We start from the raw sequence: 20,914 nt of genomic DNA, 5'->3' as shown, positions 1-20,914 counted from the left end.
GAGCCTGAAGGGCCCTCTTGTCTCATATCACAAAGGTGAATATTATGGTTCAAGCTGGAGACGACACCATGTTCCCCATCCCTTCCAGTTCAGGGAGAGTGGTTGAGGGGGCTCCTCCCAGGTAGTAGTGGAGCGTCTATCCTGACACTAGACCCTTTCTTCCAGGCAGGGATAGGCAGTGTTCCTTGAGGACTCAAAATACACAGTTCACATCAAGAACCACCTTCACCGATTTTGATTGTACACCAAAGACATCATGAGTCTCCAATCAAACACAGATCTTTCCCTCCCTCCTGAGCATCTCTCCTCTCCCCTTAGTCCTGCCCTGATCTGGAGCAAGTCACTAGAATTCAAAATAATTATTGGAGAAACTAATTTGAAACCTCTAAGTCACTCGAAGAGGCACAGATGGTCTGCAAAGCAATTTTCCCAGTGACTTTGGGAGAAGAGGGAGGAATGTGAAGGACAGCCCTGACTGTCACCATCCATGAGACAATGCAGCAGGGATTAGCAAAACCACATTGTTAACATCAGCCAGAGCTTGTTCATACTCAGCACAGATTCAACAAATCCAGTATTATTGCAATTTTGATATCCTATGATTTACATGCTCTATTTTCCTAGTAATAATTCCCAACTTACTTGCTTTCCTTCAAATTCCCCAAATTCTTTACATCCTTTAAGGTCTACCTTAAGAGGCACCACTATCATTCATTCATTCATTCATTTATTCAACTGATGCTTTTGAAACCTGCTTTGTGCCAAGTACTGGAGCTACAACTGTGATAGAGACAGGCTTGGCCCTGGCCCTTGGGGAGGGTTTCTCCATCACACAGTCTCTTTCATCTTTGACCTCTCCCAAAGCACCCCTCCCCGATGGCCCTATCACATTTGACCTTCGATGACGATTGCATAAGTCAGTGTCTAATCCTCCCCACGAGAATGTGTGCTCCTGAAAGACTGAGAGGGCGCCTTTCTCTAAATGGACCAGCATAGCACCAAACACACATTAGATTGGACTCTAGCAACATCTTTCAAACAGATGAAGTCAGTCGTTTAACTTCCGCCTCTTCATCTGTATAATGGGAAACATTATCTCAGGGTTTTCTGAGTCGAATGTTCTGAGTTGATGAATGTGAAAGCACTTTGCAAATTGTACGCCTCTAAGCCCCAGAGGGGAACAAGCCTGTATTTACCACCATGGCCACGCACAGCAGTTAACCAAAAAGAAACTCCATCCAGCTCTTCTGCAGATCCAGGACTGCAGTGTGAATCTCTCCGGAATCCGAGAGACAAAGCAAGTGCTGAAGAACCCCGCCCCAACCCTGCATCCCTCCTTGCAGTTAAAAGGCGGGTCAATTACTACTGGCTCATTTGTAATCATTACAGTTGTGAGATTTTCCTGCTGATTGCTCCAGTTAAGAAGCCCCTCATCCGTGGAAGGGGCTCAGGGCTTGAGAGCTCCTTTTGTCTTGGAGTTCCATCCAGTCCCACTCGCTCTGAAGCTGGGAGAAAGGGTGTCAGGAATGGGGTGCAGGTGCCAGTCTGCCCTCAATATCTATGGAGCCGCAAATGTTTTTCTGGGCTGACTTCTGATGGGGGAGCTCGGGAGATAATCCCATTATAGAAAGGGACCCCTGGACATTTTCATCAAGTTGATGCATATCGTCCATATTTCATCATCACCCAGGCAGGCTTTCTCACTCTTTTGACACGAAAACAGACAGGTGGGGCTGTTTTCATTTGGGCTGCCTGGTTTTTTCCCCCAGGGAAGCCACTTCCTCTGGCTTGCATGATAATTGAATTTCACGGATGGAATCTTCCACATACTTCTCAATTAGGAATGTGTACAGGCAGCAAGATTTTTCAGGTGTTGATCTACGATTGTCACTATTTTTTTTTTTTACCTTTAATCTTCTTAATTTCTGCCAGCTCTAAATCCAGCTTTGCTAAATAGTATTATTCTGACTTAAATGATCTAACCTGTTTGCCGTAAACCGGGTACAGCTGAAAATCATGTATGCAGGAGACTCCCTCATTAATCACAGCTGACAAGAAATCAGAAATCAAGAAGCAAAATAGTCTCCGAAGGCCAAGTGGGGAAAAAGTGGGAAAAGTAGCCAACTGGGTCTGCTGGCCAAGCTAGGAGGGTGGGGGCTAGTCCCAGTTCTGTTTCCGAGGCTCTGGCTAAGTCTGCTTTCTGTGGGCTTCAGTTTCTACTTCCCTTTCTTAAAAAAAGGAAGGAAGGAAGCAGAGATGGGGGGGTGTCAGATTAATTGAGTCCACAGGGATCTTTTCAGCTGCAACATTCTCTAAGCCTATACATGACCCCCCAAAAATGCCACCCAAATGATATCTTGGTATTTAAATGCACAGCTGGGGCTGGGTGCGGAGGCTAAAGTGGGGAGATCGCGTGAGCCCCAGAAGTTGAGGCTGTAGCTCACTGCAAAATCACACCACTGCACCCAAGCCTGGACGACAGAGCAAGACCCAGTCTGAAAAAATAAAATAAAATAATAAATGCACAGCTGTTGTTGACTCTTAAGAACACTAAGAGAACCTATAGTCTGAATCACTTTATCACAGCATTTTCTGAAGGGAGGGAGGCAAGATGATCGCAGGTAGTAAAGGAACACGGAATTCAGTCACACAGCAAAGCTGCCCCTCTTTCAAGCCCCGATCTTCTCAGCAGCTCAAGGAGAAGGGCTCTGTTCGCTGCGAGCACATCGTTGATGCCTCTCTCAAGCCAGCTCATCTCACCTCTCTCAAGCCAGCTCATCTCCCAGCGTAACAGAGGCAACAGCCCTGGGCACCGCAGTTCCTTTGTCAAGCAGCCGATCCAGTTAGCCACCAATACCTGCTTGGTGGTGGGGCTCTGTGTGGTTTCTTTTTGTCCATATAGGGTAAAGGGTGTTTCCTTTTAAGACATATTTATTAAGGACCTGATTTTAAAGAATATTAAGTTAATGCAGAAGTTATGTGGCTATGGCAAAAAATAATGGTAGTAAGAATGTCTGGTTTCACAGTCTCTGGAAAAATATTTAGTGCCTGGTGGAAGACCAGGCGCTATTCAGGCACCAGGAAGACAGGTGAGTGACATCCTTAGGTCCTTAACCTCCCTCCCAACCCCCTAGTCCTATTTCCTGAGTGTCCAGGCTACCCTCACACCCCCACACCACCCCCAGCCTGCATCCTAGCACTGATCACAGAGCCAGCACACTCACCCCCGTGGGGGCCAGGGTTTCATCACTCTGCAGTAGGTGACCAACTATACTGGTTTGTTTGGCCTTAGGCATTCCTGGGATGAGGGACTTTCCATTTCCAGGCAATCTGGACCATCTAGTTGGTCATCCTCCCAGTGAGCCCACCCACTCCAAAAGTCATGCCTCCCTCCAGCTTCCTCACCCTCACCTCCTGGCTGTAGCTGCAGCTGCGGTGGAACAGCCCCCTCCCCCACACCCGCAACCTGGCACCCTTCCAGATTCTGGTCTCTGCTTAGCACCGCCTGTCACCGTCTTTTATAACCCTCCCCCACTCCACTCAAGAGCTACTTCACACTTCCCCCGCCCTCCCAGAGCCCCCCCTCCATTCGCCACTCTTCTCTCCCGCCACAGATGAGTTTGCTCCACTGAGGATACAGAGCACCCAGGCAGCAGGGCTGAGCAAGCCTCCTCCCTCCCTGCCGACCCCCTCTCACCTCCCCCTGCACCTGGATGCAGGGAGTCCCACCCCCGCCCCCTTACTCTGTTCTCCTTACTCTGTCCTGTATCTGCAGTCACTCCCATCCTACTGGCACCTTCCTGTCAACAACGCCCTCTCTATCAAGCTACCCTCTCTCCTGTTGATCCCAATAGCTCTCGAGGGCTGTCTCCACTTCCCTTTCTCCCCTTCCGGTCACTCACTTCCCCATCCCTGCACTTTGGCTTCTGCCTCCTCCAAAGCAGCTCTCTCCAGATCTCTCTGATGCACACTGCTCATTGCCAAATCCAGTGGATACTCAGTGTCCTTTGTTCTGAATGTTTTACAGATATTACCTCACTGGGCCAGGCATGGTGGCTCACACTTGTAATGCCAGGATTTTGGGAGGCTGAGGTGGGCAGATCACCTGAGGTCAGGAGTTCAGACCAGTCTGGCCAACATGGTGAAACGCCATCTCTACTAAAAATACACAAATTAGCTGGTGTGGTGGCGGGCGCCTGTAATCCCAGCTACTCAGGAGGCTGAGGCAGGAGAATCACTTGAACCCCGGAGGTGGCAGTTGCAGTGAACAGAGATCACACCACTGCACTCCAGCCTCAGCAACAGAATGAGACTGTCTCAAAAGAAAAAAAAAAGAAAAAAAGTATTACCTAATTGAGCAAGACTATGTGTTAACATGAAATAAAATGATACAGGCCAGGCACGGGGACTCAAGCCTGTAATCCCAGCACTTTAGGAGGCTGAGGTGGGCGGATCACCTGAGGTCAGGAGTTTGAGACCAGCCTGGGCAACATGATGAAACCCCATCTCTACTGAAAATACAAAAATTAGCTGGGCATGGTGGTGTGCACCTGTAACCCCAACTACTCGGGAGGCTGAGGCAGGAGAATCGCTTGAACCCAGGAGGCAGAAGTTGCAGTGAGCTGAGATCATGCCGCTGCACTCCAGTCTGGGAGACAGAGCAAGACTCTGTCTCAAAAAAAAAGAAAGAAAGAAAAGAAAAGAAAAGAAAAGAAAAGAAAATGATACAACAACTTAGCAAGATAGGCATTATTTACCCCCCACCTTTTACAGATGAGGAAACTGAGGAACAGAGAGGTTAAGTATCTTATCTAAAGTCACACAGCTACATGTGATGGAGCAGATGGCTCAGAAATCTGTGCTCCTAACACTCCCCTCTGGCACCTCTCTGCCATCTTCACTTCTGATGTTCATTGCCTTCCTCCTAATTTTTGTGTCCCCAGCACCTGGGATAGGGTCTGGCCCCCAGAGGCTGCTCAACAAGTGTTGTGGACTGAACTCACCGAATGCTTGTGGTGCGCTCCTATCCTCAGGGAAGTCATGGTCTAGGGGAGGAAGCAGACAAGTGACTGAATAGCAGCCACCAGTGTGCTCTGCAGGATATTTTCAGAAGCCTCCAGGGACACAAGGAGGAGAAGATGACGAGAGTGATGAAGAATAATAATAGCGCCAGCCACACCAGAGTGGCCACTGTTTGTTGAATTCTAATATGCACCAACGACTATGCTAAAACATTTATGTTATCTCATTGAGACTTCAAAACAATCCTGTGAGGTAGGCATTATTTTTAAGTTCAGTTTAGAGATCAAGAAACCAAAGTTCAGAGAGGTTCGCAGGGAAAGCTAGTGGAAAAGGTGGAGCCTCCGACCTGGGGCGGGGTGTCTGGAAGGTGTTCCAGAGGTGGTGCCTCCCAAGCAGGGTTTTGAAGGACCAGTGGGAACCAGTCAACTGAAGAAGAGCACAGGGGTGCTCCAAGGGAAGGACACAGCAGCTACAAAGGCCCAGAGGCCAAGAGGCTGGGCCCGTCAGGGAACCTCAGACAGCTGAGCTGGCTGGAACTCGAGGATGAAATGGGGACTGGGAGAGCTGAGGCTTTCATGGGAAGCAGGTAGAGAAAAAGGCAGCCTGGCAAGGCCCCCGGGAGGAATTTCAGCTCCATGGAGCAGAGGCTTTCAAATGGTGGTGTGTGTGTCAGAACTGCAAAACTGCAGCCCTGGGCCTCCCTCCCAGGTAATGTGAATCGGTAGATCAAGGACAAAGGTCAAGAATTTTTGGGTTTTTTGGTATATGTCTCATTAAGACTCAACTATACTTAACAGCTTTATGAAATATAATTCACATGAATACACTGTACATATTTAAAGTATACAACTTGATAAGATTTGACATATGTTTACACCCACGAAACCATCACCAAGACTGTGAGCTTCTCCTTCATCCCCAGAGCTTTCCTCTTGTTCTTTGTAATCCCTTCCCACCCCATCCTCACTGGTCGGCTTTCTGTCACTACAGATTAGTTTGCATTTCCTAGAATTTTATACAAGTGAAATCATACAGCATGTATTCTTTTTTTGTCTGGCTTGTTTCACGCAGCATGATTGTTTTAAGATTCATTTTGAGGTAGGCACCACATTTCTATCAATAGTCTGTTCCTTTCTATTGCAGAATAGCATTCCATTGTATGGATGTACTATAATTTATCCATTTACCTGTTGAGTGACAAATAATGCTGCTATGAATATTTGTGTGCAAATCTTTTAATGCATGTATACTTTCATTTGTCTTGGGTAAACACCTCAGAGTAGGATGGCTGGATCATAAAGTGTAAGTTTAACTTTTTGAGAAATGCCAAGTTATTTTCCAATATAATAGTACCATTTTACGTCAGCATCAGCAGTGGATGAGAGCTCCAACTTCTCCACATTCTCAACAACACTTAGTATGGACAGTCTTTTGACATTTAGCCTTTCTGACAAGTGCATAGTGGTATCTTATTGTGGTTTTAAATTTCATTTCCCTGATAACTAATGATAATAAGCATCTTATGTTCTAATTTGCCTTCTTTGAAGCATCTGTTCAACTCTTTTGTCCACTTTTAAGCGGGATTTTTTTGTTTTCTTATTAAATTTTGAGATTTCCATATTCTCGATATACATCCTTTATCAGATATATGAATCCCAAATATCGATCCAGACTGTTGCTCAGCTTTTTGCTCTCATAACAATGTCTTTTGAAGAGAAGTTTTTGACTTGATTAAATCCAATTTATCAAATTTTTAATTTAATTTAATTTAATTTTTTTTTGAGATGATGTCTTGTCACCCAGGCTAGAGTGCAGTGGTGCAATCTCAGTTCACTGCAACCTCTGCCTCCTGGATTCAAGTCACTCTCCTTCCTCAGCCTCCCAAGTAGCTGGGATTACAGGGACGTGCCACCACGCCCAGCTAATTTTTGTGTTTTTAGTAGAGACGAGTTTTGCCATGTTGGGCAGGCTGGTCTCAAACTCCTGACCTTAGGTGATCCGCCGTCCTCGGCCTCTCACCGTGCTGGGATTACAGGCATGAGCCACCGTACCGGCCTCAAATTTGTTTTTATGGACTGTGCTTCTGGTGACATCGCTAAGAAATCTGTGCCTAATATGAGTTCACAAAGATTTTCTCTTATGCCGCTTTCTAAAAATCTATAGTTTTAGGGGTTACAATTAGGTCTTTGATCCATTTGAGTTAATTTCTGTATATAGTACAAAGTATGGATGTAAGTTATTGGTTTTGTGGTCTTTTTTGCATGTGAATATCTAGTTGTTTCAGCTTTTGTTAAAAAGTTGTCTTTTCTTAGCACCTTTGTAAAAAATCAGTTGTCCATATATGTGTGAGTTTATTTCTGGACTCGTTATTCAGGCTCTCTATTTTCTTTCATTGTTAGCTATATTTATATCAGACAAAATAGATTTCAAGACAAAAACTGTAAGAGGAGACAAAGGTGGTCACTATATAATGATAAAGGATTCCATTCAGCAGGAGAATATAACAATTTTAAATGTGTAGCACCCAACATGGGAGCACTCAGATATATAAAGCAAACATTATTAGAGCTAAAGAGAGAGCCCAGTACAAAAATATCTTGAGACTTCAAAACCCCCCTTTCAGCATTGGACCAATCTTCCAGACAGAAAATTAACAAAGAAATATCGGACTTCATCTGCACCATAGACCAAATGGACCTAACAGATATTTACAGAACATTTCATTCAGGAGAATATAACAATTTTAAATATGTAGCACCCAACATGGGAGCACTCAGATACATAAAGCAAACATTATTAGAGCTAAAGAGGGATCCCAATACAAAAATATCTTGAGACTTCAAAACCCCACTTTCAGCATTGGACCAATCTTCCAGACAGAAAATCAACAAAGAAATATCGGACTTCATCTGCACCATAGACCAAATGGACCTAATAGATATTTACAGAACATTTCATCCAGTAGCGACAGAATGTACATTCTTTTCCTTAGCACATGGATCATTCTCAAGGATAGATCATATGTTAGATCACAAAACAAGTCATAAAACATTCCAAAAAATTAAAATAATATCAAGCATTTTCTCTGACCACAGTGGAATAAAACTGGAAATAACAAGATTATTTTTGGAAACTATACAAACAATGGAAATTAAACAATATACTCCTGAGTGACCAGTGAATGAATTAAGAATAAAATTGAAATTTTTTGGAAACAAATTATAATAGAAACACAACATATCGAAACCTATGGGATACAGCAAAAGCAGTACAAAGACAGAAGTTTATAGCTATAAGTGCCTCAAAAAAATAAGAAAAACTTCAAATAAATAACTTAATGATTCATCTTAAAGAACTATAAAACAAACAACAAATCACACCCAAAATTAGTAGAAGAAAAATAATAATAAAGATCAGAGCTGAAATAAATGAAATTGAAATGAAGAAAACAATACAAAAGATCGATGCAACAAAAAGCTGTTTTTTTGAAAAAATAATTGAACAAACCTGTAACCAGACAAAGAAAAAGAGAGAGAAGACCTAAATAGATAAGATCAGAGATTAAAAACGAGACATTACAACTGATACCATAGAAATTCAAAGGATCGTTAGTGGTTACTATGAGCAACTATGCCCCAATAAATCAGAAGATCTAGAAGAAACAGATAAATTCCTAGACATGCGAAATCTATCAAGATTGAAACATGAAGAAATCCAAAACCTGAACAGCCCAACAAGTAATGAGATTGAAGCTGTAATAAAACATCCCAGCAAAGAAAATTCCAGTACACAATGGCTTCACTACTGACTTCTACCAAACATTTAAAGAAGAACTAATCCTGACCAGGTGTGGTGGCTCATGACTGTAATCCCAGCACTTTGGGAGGCCAAGGCAGGTGGATCACGAGGTCAGGAGATCGAGACCACCCTGGCTAACAGTGAAACTCTGTCTAGTAAAAATACAAAAAATTAGCCGGGCATGGTGGCAGGCGCCTGTAGTCCCAGCTACTCAGGAGGCTCAGGCAGGAGAATGGTGTGAACCTGGGAGGCGGAGTTTGCAGTGAGCAGAGATCATGCCACTGCACTCCAGCCTGGGTGACAGAGTGAGACTCCGTCTCATAAATAAATAAATAAATAAAAGAAGAAGAAGAACTAATCCCAATCCCACTAAAACTATTCCTAAAAACAGAGGAGGGAATACTTCCAAACTCATTCTATGAGGCCAGTATTACCCTGATACCAAAACCAGAAAAAGATACATCAAAATAAGAAAACTATGGGTCAGTATCACTGGTGAATATTGATTCAAAAACCCTCAACAAAATACTAGCAAACCAAATTCAACAACACTTAAAAAGATTGCTCATCGGCCAGGCATGGTGGCTCACACCTGTAATCCAGCCCTTTGGGAGGCCGAGGCGGTTGGATAACCTGAGGTCAGGAGTTCAAGACCAGCCTGCCAACATAGTGAAACCCTATCTCTAAAATACAAAAATTAGTTGGGCGAGGTGGCATGCACCTGTAGTCCCAGCTACTTGGGAAGCTGAGGCGGGAGAATTGCTTAAACTCAGGAGGCAGAGGTTGCAGTGAGCCAAGATAGCGCCACTGCACTCCAGCCTGGGCGACAGAGCAAGACTGTCTCAAAAAAAAAAAAAAAAAAAATTTTTTTTCCTCAAGACCAGGTGGGATTTATCCCAAGGATGCAAGAATGGTTCAACATATGCAAATCAATTAATGTGATACATCATAACAAAAGAATGAAGGACAAAAACATATAATCATTTCAATTGGTACTGGAAAAGCATGTGATAAAATTCAGCATCCTTTCATGATAAAAACCCTAAAACAAAGCTGAGGATAGAAGGAACATACCTCAACATAATAAAAACTGTATATGGGCCTGGTGTGGTGGCTCGTGCCTATAATCCCAGCACTTTGGGAGCCGAGGTGGTTGGATAACCTGAGGTTAGGAGTTCGAGACCAGCCTGGCCCATATGATGAAATCCCATCTCTACTAAAAGTACAAAAATTAGCTGGGCATGGTGGCACATACCTGTAATCCCAGCTACTCAGGAGGCTGAGGCAGGAGAATCACTTGAACCTGGGAGGCGGAAGTTGCAGTGAGCTAAGATCATGCCACTGCACTCTAGCCTGGGCAACAGAGCAAGGCTCCATCTCAAAAAACAAAAACCTGTATGACAGACCCACAGCTAGTATCATACTGAATGGGGAAAACTGAAAGTCTTTCCTCTAAGATCAGGAACACAAGTATGCCCACTTTCACCACTTTCATTCAACATAGACTAGAAGTCCTAGCTAGAGCAGACAAGAGAAAGAAATAGAGGGCATCCAAATTGGAAAGGAAGAAGTCAAATTATTCTTATTTGTAGCTGTCATAATCTTATATTTGAAAAAACCTAAAGATTCTACCAAAAACTATTAGAACTGATAAACAAACTCAGTAAAGTTGTAGGATACAAAATCAACATACAAAAAATCAGTAGCATTTCTATACACCAACAGCAAACAATCAGAAAAAGAAATCAAGGAAGTAATTTTATTTACAACAGCTACAAATAAAATTAAATACTTAGGAATTAACTTAACCAAAGAAGTGAAAGAACTCTACAATGAAAATTATAAAACATTGATGCAAGAAATTGAAGAAGACAAAAAAAAGGTAAAGATATTCCATGTTCATGGATTGGAAGAATATTGCTAAAATGTTCATAATACTCAAAGCAATCTATAGATTTAATGCAATCCCTATCTACCAATAGCATTCTTCACAGAAATAGAAAAAACAATCTAAAAATTTATATAGAACCACAAAAGACCCAGAATAGCCAAAGTTATCCTAAGCAAAAAGAACAAAACTGGAGGAATCACATTATCTGATTTTGAATTATACTATAGAGCTATAGTAACCAAAATGTCATGGTACTGGCATAAAACAGACACATAGATGAGTGGAACAGAATAGAAAACCCAGAGATAAATCCATACAGCTACAGTGAATTCATTTTTGACAAGGTGCTAAGAGCATACATTGGAAAAAGGACAGTCTCTTCAGTAAATGGTGCTGGGAAAATTGGATATCCACGTGCAAAAGAATGAAACTAGAACCCTGTCACTCACCATATACAAAAGTCAAGTCAAAATGGATTAAAGACTTAAATCTAAGATCTCAAACTATGAAATGACTACAAGAAAACATTGGGGAAACTCTCCCAGACATTGGATTGGGCAAATATTTCTTGAGTAAGAACCCATAAGCACAGGCAACCAATGCAAAATGGATAAATGGGATCACATTAAGTTAAAAATCTTCTACACAGCGAAAGAAACAATCAACAAAGTGAACAGACAACCCACAAAATTGGAGAAAATATTTGCAAACTACCCATCTGACAAATGATTAATAACCAGATATAAGCCAGGAGCGGTGGCTCATGCCTGTAATCCTAGCACTTTGGGAGGCCGAGGCAGGTAGATCACCAGAGGTCAGGAGTTCCAGACCAGCCTGGCCAACATAGTGAAACCTCATCTCTACTAAAAATACAAAAAATTAGCTGGGCATGGTGGCGGGTACCTGTAATTCCAACTACTTGGGAGGCTGAGGCAGGAGAATTGCTTGAACCCATGAGGCAGAGGTTGCAGTGAGCTGAGATTGTGCCATTGCACTCCAGCCTGGGCAACAAGAGTAAAACTCCATCTCAAAAACAAAACAAAACAAAAAAGCCACACACAGAATACATAAGGAGCTCAAATAACTCTATAGGAAAAAAATCTAATAATCTGATTAAAAATGGGCAAAAAACCTGAATAGACATTTCTCAAAAGAAAACATACAAATGGCAAACAGGCATATGTAAAGGTGCTCAGCATCATTGACCATCAGAGAAATGCAAATCAAAACTACAATGAGATATCATCTCACTCCAGTTAAAATAGTTTATTCAAAAGTTAGGCAGTAACAAATGCTGGTGAGGATATGGAGAAAAAAGGACCCTCATACACTGCTGGTGGGAATGCAAATTAGTACAACCACCATAGAGAACAGTTTGGCAGTTTCTCACAAAAACAAAAGTAGAGCTACTATATGATCTAGCAATTACACTGCTGGGTATATACCCAAAAGAAAGGAAATCAGTATGTCCGAGATAGCTGCCCTCCGATATTTGCTACACCACTATTCACAATAGCCAAGATTTGGAAGCAGCCTAACTGTCCGTCAACAGATGATTGGATAAAGAAAATGTGGTACATACATAATGAAGTACTATTCAGCCATAAGAAAGAATGAGATCCTCTCATTTGCAATGGTATGAATGGAACTGGAAGTCATTATGTTCAGTGAAATAAGTCAGACGCAGAAAGACAAACTTCTCATGTTCTCACTTATTTGTGGGAGCTAAAAACTAAAATAACTGAACTCATGGAGAGAGAGAGTAGAAGAATGATTACCAGAGGCTGGAAAGGGTAGCAGAGGCAGGGAGGTAGTGGGGATAGATAATGTGTCCCAAAAAAATGGAAAGAATGAATAAAACCTTGTAGTTGCTATCACAACAGGGTGACTATAGTCAAAAATAATTTACCTGTACATTTTAAAATAACTAACAAATATTGTTTTGTAACACAAAGGATAAATGCTTGAGGAGATGGATACCCCACTTTCCCTGATGTAATCATTACGTATTGCAGGCCTGTAGCAAAATATCTCATATAACCTATAAATATATAGACCTACTATGTACTCACAAAAAATTAAAAATGAAAACATTTTAAAAAGAACCTTACAATAGTAAATACTTCCATTTCCCCACTCTCAAAATTTCTCTTATTGTTATACATTTACTTTTACATGTTATAAATGCCATGTTGCATTGTAATTATTTTCGTGTTAACAGTAAATTATCTTTAATAGAATTTCAAATAATATTTAAAAATCTTGTTTACCATGCAGTTACCATTTCTAGTGTTTTTAATTACTTTCCATGAATTCATGATTCCGTCTGGTGTCATTTTCCTTCTGTCTGACCAAGTTCCTTTAGTGTTTCTTATAGTGTGGTGCGCCAACTAAGAATTCCCTCAGTTTTTTATGCATTTTTTTAAGTATTTATTTTGCTCTTGCTTTTGAATGATCTTTTTGCTGAGATGTAAACTCTAGGTTGACAGGCTTTTCTCTCTTTCAGTCCTTCAGAGGTGTCATTCCTGCTATTGTTTTTTCTTGTTGCTTTTCTTTTTCCTTTTTGTTTCTTCTTGTGGCTCCAGTTCCTGCTGCTTTTTAAAGTTTCTGTTTATTTTATTTTATTTTATTTTGAGACTGAGTCTCACTCTGTTGCCCAGACTCGAGTGCGGTGGCTCCATCCTGGCTTACTGCAACCTCAACCTCAACCTCCCAGGTTCAAGTGATGCTCCCACTTCAGCCTCCCAAGTAGCTGGGATTACAGGCGCCCGCCACCACGCCCAGCTAATTTTTGTGTTTAGTAAAGATGGCCAGGCTGGTCTCGAACTCCTGACCTCAGGTGATTCACCTGCCTTGGCCTCCCAAAGTGCTGGGATTACAGGCGTGAGCCACCACACCTGGCCTAAGTTTTTCTTTATCAAAAGGGTTGAGCTCTTAGATGCCTTAATATCATTTTCTTCATGTGTCTTGTATTTGAGGCCCATTGGGCTTCTTCAATCTGTAGCTTTGTATTCATCATTATTTGTAAAACACATTGTATACATGTTCAATCTTTTAAAATGTATTGACACTTGAAAACCAGCGCATGGTCTATCCTAGTGAATGTTCCACAGGTTCTTGAAAAAAAAAAAAAATCAGTATTCTACAGTTCTTGGTGTCAAAGTGCCTTATAATGTTGTTCAGATCTTTATCCTTACTACTTTTGTTCTGGTAGTTTTATCAATTACTGAGAGCATAAAAACGATAGTTGTAGGGCCAGCTGGTAGCTCACACCTGTAATCCCAGCAGTTAAGAGGCCAAGGTAGGGGGATCACTTGAGCCCAGGTGTTTGAGACCAACCTGGGCAATATAGCGAGACCCCATCTCTACAAAAAATGACAAAATTAGCTGGGCATGGTAGCTTGTGCCTGTAGTCCCAGCTACTCAGAAAGCTGAGGCAAGAGGATGGCTTGAGCCCAGGAGTTCCAGGCTACGGTGAGTTGTGATTGTGCCACTGCAGTCCAGGCTGGGCAACAGATTAAGACCCTGTCTCAAAAAACAAAAACAAAACTAAAAACTATGGTTGTGGATTTATCTATTTCTCCATGTATTTCTGTCAGTTTTTGCTTCATGTATTTTGAAGTTCTGTTATTACACACATTTGCATTTATTATTATATGTGTTTAAAAAACAATTTATCATTCTTTTATTGTCCTCATGAATTGGACCCACTTTTTGTAATGAAGTGTGTTTATCTCTGATAATACTTCTTATCTCAAAGTCTATGTTATCATCAGATAATACGGCCATTCCAACTTTCTCATAATTAGTGCTTTTGCCTAATCTCTATCCTTTTACTTTCAACCTATCTATGTCTTTGTGTTTTTAAGTATTTCTTGTATACAGCAGAAAATTAGCTCTTATTCCTTTAACCAGCCTGAGAATTTCTGCCATTTAATTGAAATGGTTAGTTCATTTACATTTAACATGATTTTAATACATTTAACATGACTTTAATGGCCATTTTGCTATTTGCTGTCTATTTGTCCTGTTCTTTTTTTCTGTTTTTCTCGTCGTCTTTGTGGTTAATCAATTTTTTTAGTATTCCATTTTAATTGCTTTATTGGATTTTTCCTATTTCCAACATTTTATTTTGAAAAATTTCAAACATGCTAAAAAGTTGAAAAGTTTCACAACTTTTAAAAGTTGTATACCCCATACTTTCTTAATAAACCTGCTTTCACTTAAAAAACAAGTTGTATTCCCCATATACCCACCATTAACATTTTCTACACCTGTAGAAAAGAAAAGCCCTCAATTGCTCAACTCATCTTCTTTATTGGGTGCCTTATATCTTTATTTAAACAGAGTAGAGGCAACTACATTTGAAGAGTTTCATTATAGAAATGTAATTCCTAGAACATGGGAAGTGAAAGTCTCATCTTTACATATTTATCAGGCCTTACAGTGAGAGGAAATAGAACCATCTGGAGTGTGTCCAGAGGGAGTGACCAGGCACATATAGCAAGCAAACAGGACATAAAGAAAGAAACACTTATAAGTCATAGCCTTACAACCCCGTGGTGATGGGGTAGGAGGCAGGGGGCAAGCTGTTTGTGAGAGAATCCAGCCATCAGTGTTAAAAGGATGCTCCAGGGAAAAAATGTTAGTTCTTCAGTAAAAGGAAGATATATGCAAGAATTCTCTTATTCAACAGATACTTATTGAGCCTTTTAGGTTCAGACATTGGGCTAGGCACTGCAGATACAGTGGTGAACAAAACAGGCAAGGGTTCTTTGTCTTTGTGGAGGAGGTTAATATTAAACAATCCCACAGATAAATACATAACCATCAATGGCGATTTATGAGGGAGATTGGCTATGGCAGGAATTGGAGAGCAGGAGTAAATGCTTTGAGACTCAGCAGTGTAGAATCACGGGAAGCACTACTTAAGTGGTCACTTTTATTATTATATTATCATTAATATTATCATTTGTTTCATTATTCATTCATTTCACATTTTCTGAGCACTCACCTTGGGCTGTGCAAGGAGACGAAGCTGCAAGAGATAGAAAACTTGCCCTCCAAGTGGAAGGGCTGTCCAAGGGCTGTGATTAGAAACCAGGAGTCCTTGGAGGCACTGTCGGCCTAGGAAGCGGTAAAGGAAGTCCAGGGGTGGGAGTGGGGACAGGGAGGCGGGGTGCTTCCTGGGACAATGGGAGTGAGTTGGATCTTGAAGGATGAGTGGAAGGAGACTTGAAGGATCGAAAGCAGGTAAACTGTTGGTATCAATTCCCCTCACACTCCCCTTCAGATCTCCGGGAAACCTGACAAATGCGAGATGTCCCCTCATCTCTCTAACCCCTTTCCCCTTCTCCCTCCTCTACCCCTTCCCACTTGGTGAGGGTTCCGCTCAGCTGGGCCCCTTAGCCAATTAACACTCTTTGCATCTGAAAAGCTCAAATCAGCTCCTCAGAGGTGTTAGAGATCAGAGTAATTAAGGTCTCTTTCTAATGCAAATCTAAACCAGAAATTGGATGTTTGTCTCCTTGGGAAATTAGGGTCCCCAGTTCTACCGGGAGCTAGTGAAACTCAGCAGGGGGAGGTGATGGCTTCAAGAAGCCAATTTATTTGGATGCTCTCCAGAAATATTTGATTCAATTAAATCAAAACTGACTCCACATGAGGGAAAGTGATCTTCTTTAAAGCTAAATCGGATCCCAACTCTCCCCCGGTCTCTGATGCACTCTAAATAAAGTCCAAGCCCCTCACCACAGTCCTGAGACCCAGCCTAACCGGCCCCTGCCTTTCCTCCAGCCTCATCTCAGGCCCGTTTATTAAGTGCTTGTCACACTTTGTGATTATTTTATTTACTGGTTGCCCTTCCCCACATCATTAAGTAAATACATCCCTGTTGCTGTTCACCCTGGAGCACAATATATAAAGTTGTCCAAGTGAAAAACAGCTCCATTGCAAATCAGCACTTGCAATTTGGAATGTGCCCTAGAGCCATTCAGAAGAGGGCTTGTATTCAAAACCACCTCAACACCATCTTTCCCTTCTCTGCCCTGTGGCACCAGCTGTCACTGACCTCTAGTTCTATCCTGGGTTCCCTCTTCTGGAGGATAACTGCTCACCTCTTTGCCATCCCCCTCAGCTTCCTGAGTACTCTTCCTCTATGGCTACTAAAAACTAGCCAAACATATCCTCACAAACACACCCTCCCAATGCAAAGGAAATTCCTCCAAACATAGAAACAGACAGAGAAATGGCATGTAACTAAGTCATTTGTTGTTCTTTATCCTGTCTCCCCAGTGGGAATGCATGCTTCGGGAAGGAAGGGACCTGTGTCTATCTTGGTTACCATCCTATCCACAACGCCCAGAGCAGTGCCTGACACTTGATGGATGTTCTAGAAATCTGTTTTAAATACATGGATTTTTCTGAAACTGCCTATGTATAAGCATGGTATTAGCACTACGGGTGCAGAGGAGGACAAACCCAGATTCAGCCTTCAAGTAGCTCATAACCTATTGGGGAGACCCCCCCAGGGCCAACTACTCCTTTGTTCACTAAGCACTTGTGTCCCTGCTACAGTGGAGTCACACCATAAGTTCAAGACATAAGCAAACGCCACTATATGAGTTGGGGGGAAAGAAAAGAAGCAAGAAATGACCATCTTCCCAAGGTAGGCAATTCCACTCAGCAATTACACCCCAAAATGGGCACAAAGTGGGAGACATGAATTGAGGTCTCTCCATACAGAGGGGAAAGGCTGTGCAGACACAAGGGCATGAGGCCACATGCCAGCGTAGGCATGTGGAGAAAAGGAAGGGGAGAAGACAGTAAGTCACAGTGGTAGTAATAACTAATACCAGCTGCCATTTATTGAGCGGTTACTATGTGCTGGCTGAGTATCATGCTAAATGCTTTATACACATGTACTGTTTGGTCCTCACAACAACCTGGAGTAGAAATACTCCTATTATCAAGAAGTTGATTGTAGCCAGATTATGGAGGGCCTGCAGCATCAAGTCAGAGAGACTCGAGCGTACTGATGGGGTCAGGAGGAACAGGAAGTGTTTCAGTGATGGGGGAGGACATGTTCAGATTTGGTTCTTAGATTTGGGCTGCAGCAGAGGGATCTTAAAGCCCAACCTTCTGCATTAGACGAATTCACCCTCAAGTCAGTCTAAATCGGCGTCCTCATGGGAGATTCTGATGTCCAGGAAGGCCCAGAGACCAGGGATGACTTGAGAGGTTGACTAGGCCAGCACACGGTGCAGAAGAGATCAGTTCACAGCCCTCTCTCCTGTCCCAGCCTCGCGCACTCAGGCTCTCAGAGGAAGCTGGTGAGGGATCCCCGTCTGAGCCCTTAATATGCAGAGGGAAGACTGAGGCTTGGGAATGAGAAGGGACCCACCTAGGGTCAGTGGATGCATGAGGGAGCAGCGCGTGGAAGAACTCTTCCAGAGTTCTGGTAGCAACTTTCTCCTTTTCTCCTAGTTCATTTTCTCTGACGACTCAGGAATTGCAGATCTGATGTCAATGTCGTCTTCCCCTACTCCTCCTTCTTCTCCCCACCTACCCCAGCAGGACAATCAATGGTGAGAAGACAATGAATACTGAAATCTTTTGTCTCCCAAAAGGTCACAGTGCTGCAGACAGAAGAGCGGTCACCATTTCTCTGGAAGATGCTGTTTGCCTTAATAATGTTAGTCCCTTGGTTATGCTAGTCCCTTTTAACATAAAATAAAAAGAACAAGAACCAAGTTTCTCAGCTCTCAAAGCCTTTTCCCAAGTATCCCCTCATTGTATTCACACAGTAGCACTAAGAACGAGGCAGTACAATACTGGTCCTTCCAGTGCACAAAAAGGAAACTGAAGCATAGAGAAGGGAGGGGCTGTTCAAAATCCTCCCTCATCTCAGGTTTTCATATGCCCAGGACGGTGACCATTATCCCAGACTGCCTCATTGAGTTTCTCAGCTCACTCTGACATAAAACCTAGCAGGGACACGGGTCCAGTCTTTCTGGGCAGCAGTGCTAACAAGATGTTCCAGGAGTTTTTACAGTGCTCATATATTTTAATCTTCTTCTGGAAGTCTAGCCTAATAAAATCATTTGAAAATAAGCAAAAACCAATGCAAAAGGATGCCTTCCCAACCCAGGTACTTATTCTGGGAGAACTGTGAAAAATTGGATGCAACACAAATAGTCAACAATAGGGTGTCTCCATATGATGGGAAATTGAGCAGCCATTAAAAATGGTATTTGTGAATAATTTTCATGACATGGCAGAAATGCCATTAAGAAGCAGAGCTTCAAGCCAGGCGTGGTGGCTCATGCTTGTAATCCTAGCACTTTGGGAGGCCGAGGCAGGCAGATCACAAGGTCAGGAGATCGAGGCCATCCTGGCTAACATGGTGAAACCCCATCTCTACTAAAAATACAAAAAATTAGCCGGGTGTGGTGGCAGACTCCCAGCTACTCGGGAGGCTGAGGAAGGAGAATGGCGTGAACCTCAGAGGTGGAGCTTGCAGTGAGCCAAGATCACGCCGCTGCACTCCAGCCTGGGCAACAGAGCGAGACTCCGTCTCAAAAAAAAAATAAAAAATAAAAAAGTACAGCTTCATTCAAAAGTATAGAATATATGCATGCATAGAAAAAGACATGGAAGGAAAATTACGAAAATGTTAGCAGTGCTTCCTTTGGTTGTTGGGGTAGTAAGCAAGCACATCTTCTCTTTTCTGAACTCTTCATAAGTTTATTTATTCAACAACGGTCTATTACGTCTATTAAGCATTTTCCAAGGCCAGGCCCAGTGCCTGGCCTTGGGAATCTTATGGTGAACTGTAGAGGCCAATTATCTGCCATCTGGAGCCTGTGGCCCAGTAGGGGTGACAGAAAGTAACTAGGCAATCATAGATCAAAGGGATAAAAGCCATGAAGTGGCCAATACAAGGTGGCATGGGGTGACATAGCAAAGATACATATCTCTGCTTTTATAATTGAGGAACGTTAATGTTTAAAAGGCTAACCCACCATAATGAAGATGTTAAAATATTTTAAAGAGCTCTGCAGCAGCAGAGGCGACTGGTGGGGGAAAGGCCTGTGCAGGGAGAAACCCCTGGCCAGCCCCTTCCCTTCTCTGTGTGGTGGAGACCGAGGATAGAGGACTAAGCATCCCTGCTTTTATATTGCAACACCATTTTTGCAAGTGTTCCTCAAGAGACAAGATTCATCCAGCCAGAAAGCAGTGGGATTTGCCTCCTAGCAGGGGCCAAGCTACACCTGACAGTATCCAGCATCATTTTCTGCCACCCAAGGGTACAGAGACAGGCGTCTAGTTAACCCCTGAGATGCTGGACTTCTCAATGCCTGTAACACTCTGGAAAGAGTTTACAAGTGAAGAAGTGCCTCACAGGAGGCAGATGCACACAGCAGCAGGGCCCTGAGGGTCGTCGAGGTATTCACTCTGCCCTATCATCTCATCAGCTACCCATTCATAGATTATCTTGCTTTGGGGTAAGACATTGCCTTGCATCTCTTCCTAGTGGATGAGTCTTCTGGAAAGATAATATTCATTTTACATATGTTTTTGGAGGTTCTTTTAGTCACACATCACTATAACTCTTGCTACTCTCTTTCAAAAGCTTAGGCCAAAATGAAATCATGTCACTCCTGTTTTCCAGCCCCTGTACGTTTACTCACATTGTACCTTCTCTCTGGAGTTCCTTTGCCCATCTCTTTGTGTCCAAATCCTACCACTTGGTCAAGGCCCATTTCAGATGCTCCCTCTTTTCAGGTCCTCCTTCATTTAATCATCAAGCGTTATTGTTGTCAGGCACTGGGTTAGGCACTAAGAATGCATTTACATTAAAGCTGCCCTTGTCCTAAAGTAAATCAGTCTATAGGTGGGAAATATGGGTGATATAGTCTGGATGTGTCTCCTTACCGAAATCTCATGTCAACTTATAGTCCCCTGTGTTGGAGGTGGGGCCTGGTGGGAGGTGATTGGATCGCGGAAATGTATTTCTTATGAATTGTTTAGCACCATCTCCTATGTGCTGTCCTTGTAGTGAGATCTTGTGAGATCTGGTCGCTTAAAAGTGTGTGGCGCCTCCTCAACTCTGTTGCTTCTGCTTTTGTCATGTGACGTGCCTGCTCCCCCTTTGCCTTCTGACATGTTTGTAAGTTTCCTGAGGTCTTTCCAGGAGCCAAG

Source organism: Macaca nemestrina, chromosome 14, assembly GCF_043159975.1.
Source record: "Macaca nemestrina isolate mMacNem1 chromosome 14, mMacNem.hap1, whole genome shotgun sequence".
NCBI lineage: Eukaryota > Metazoa > Chordata > Mammalia > Primates > Cercopithecidae > Macaca > Macaca nemestrina.
This window is presented reverse-complemented; position numbering follows the sequence as displayed.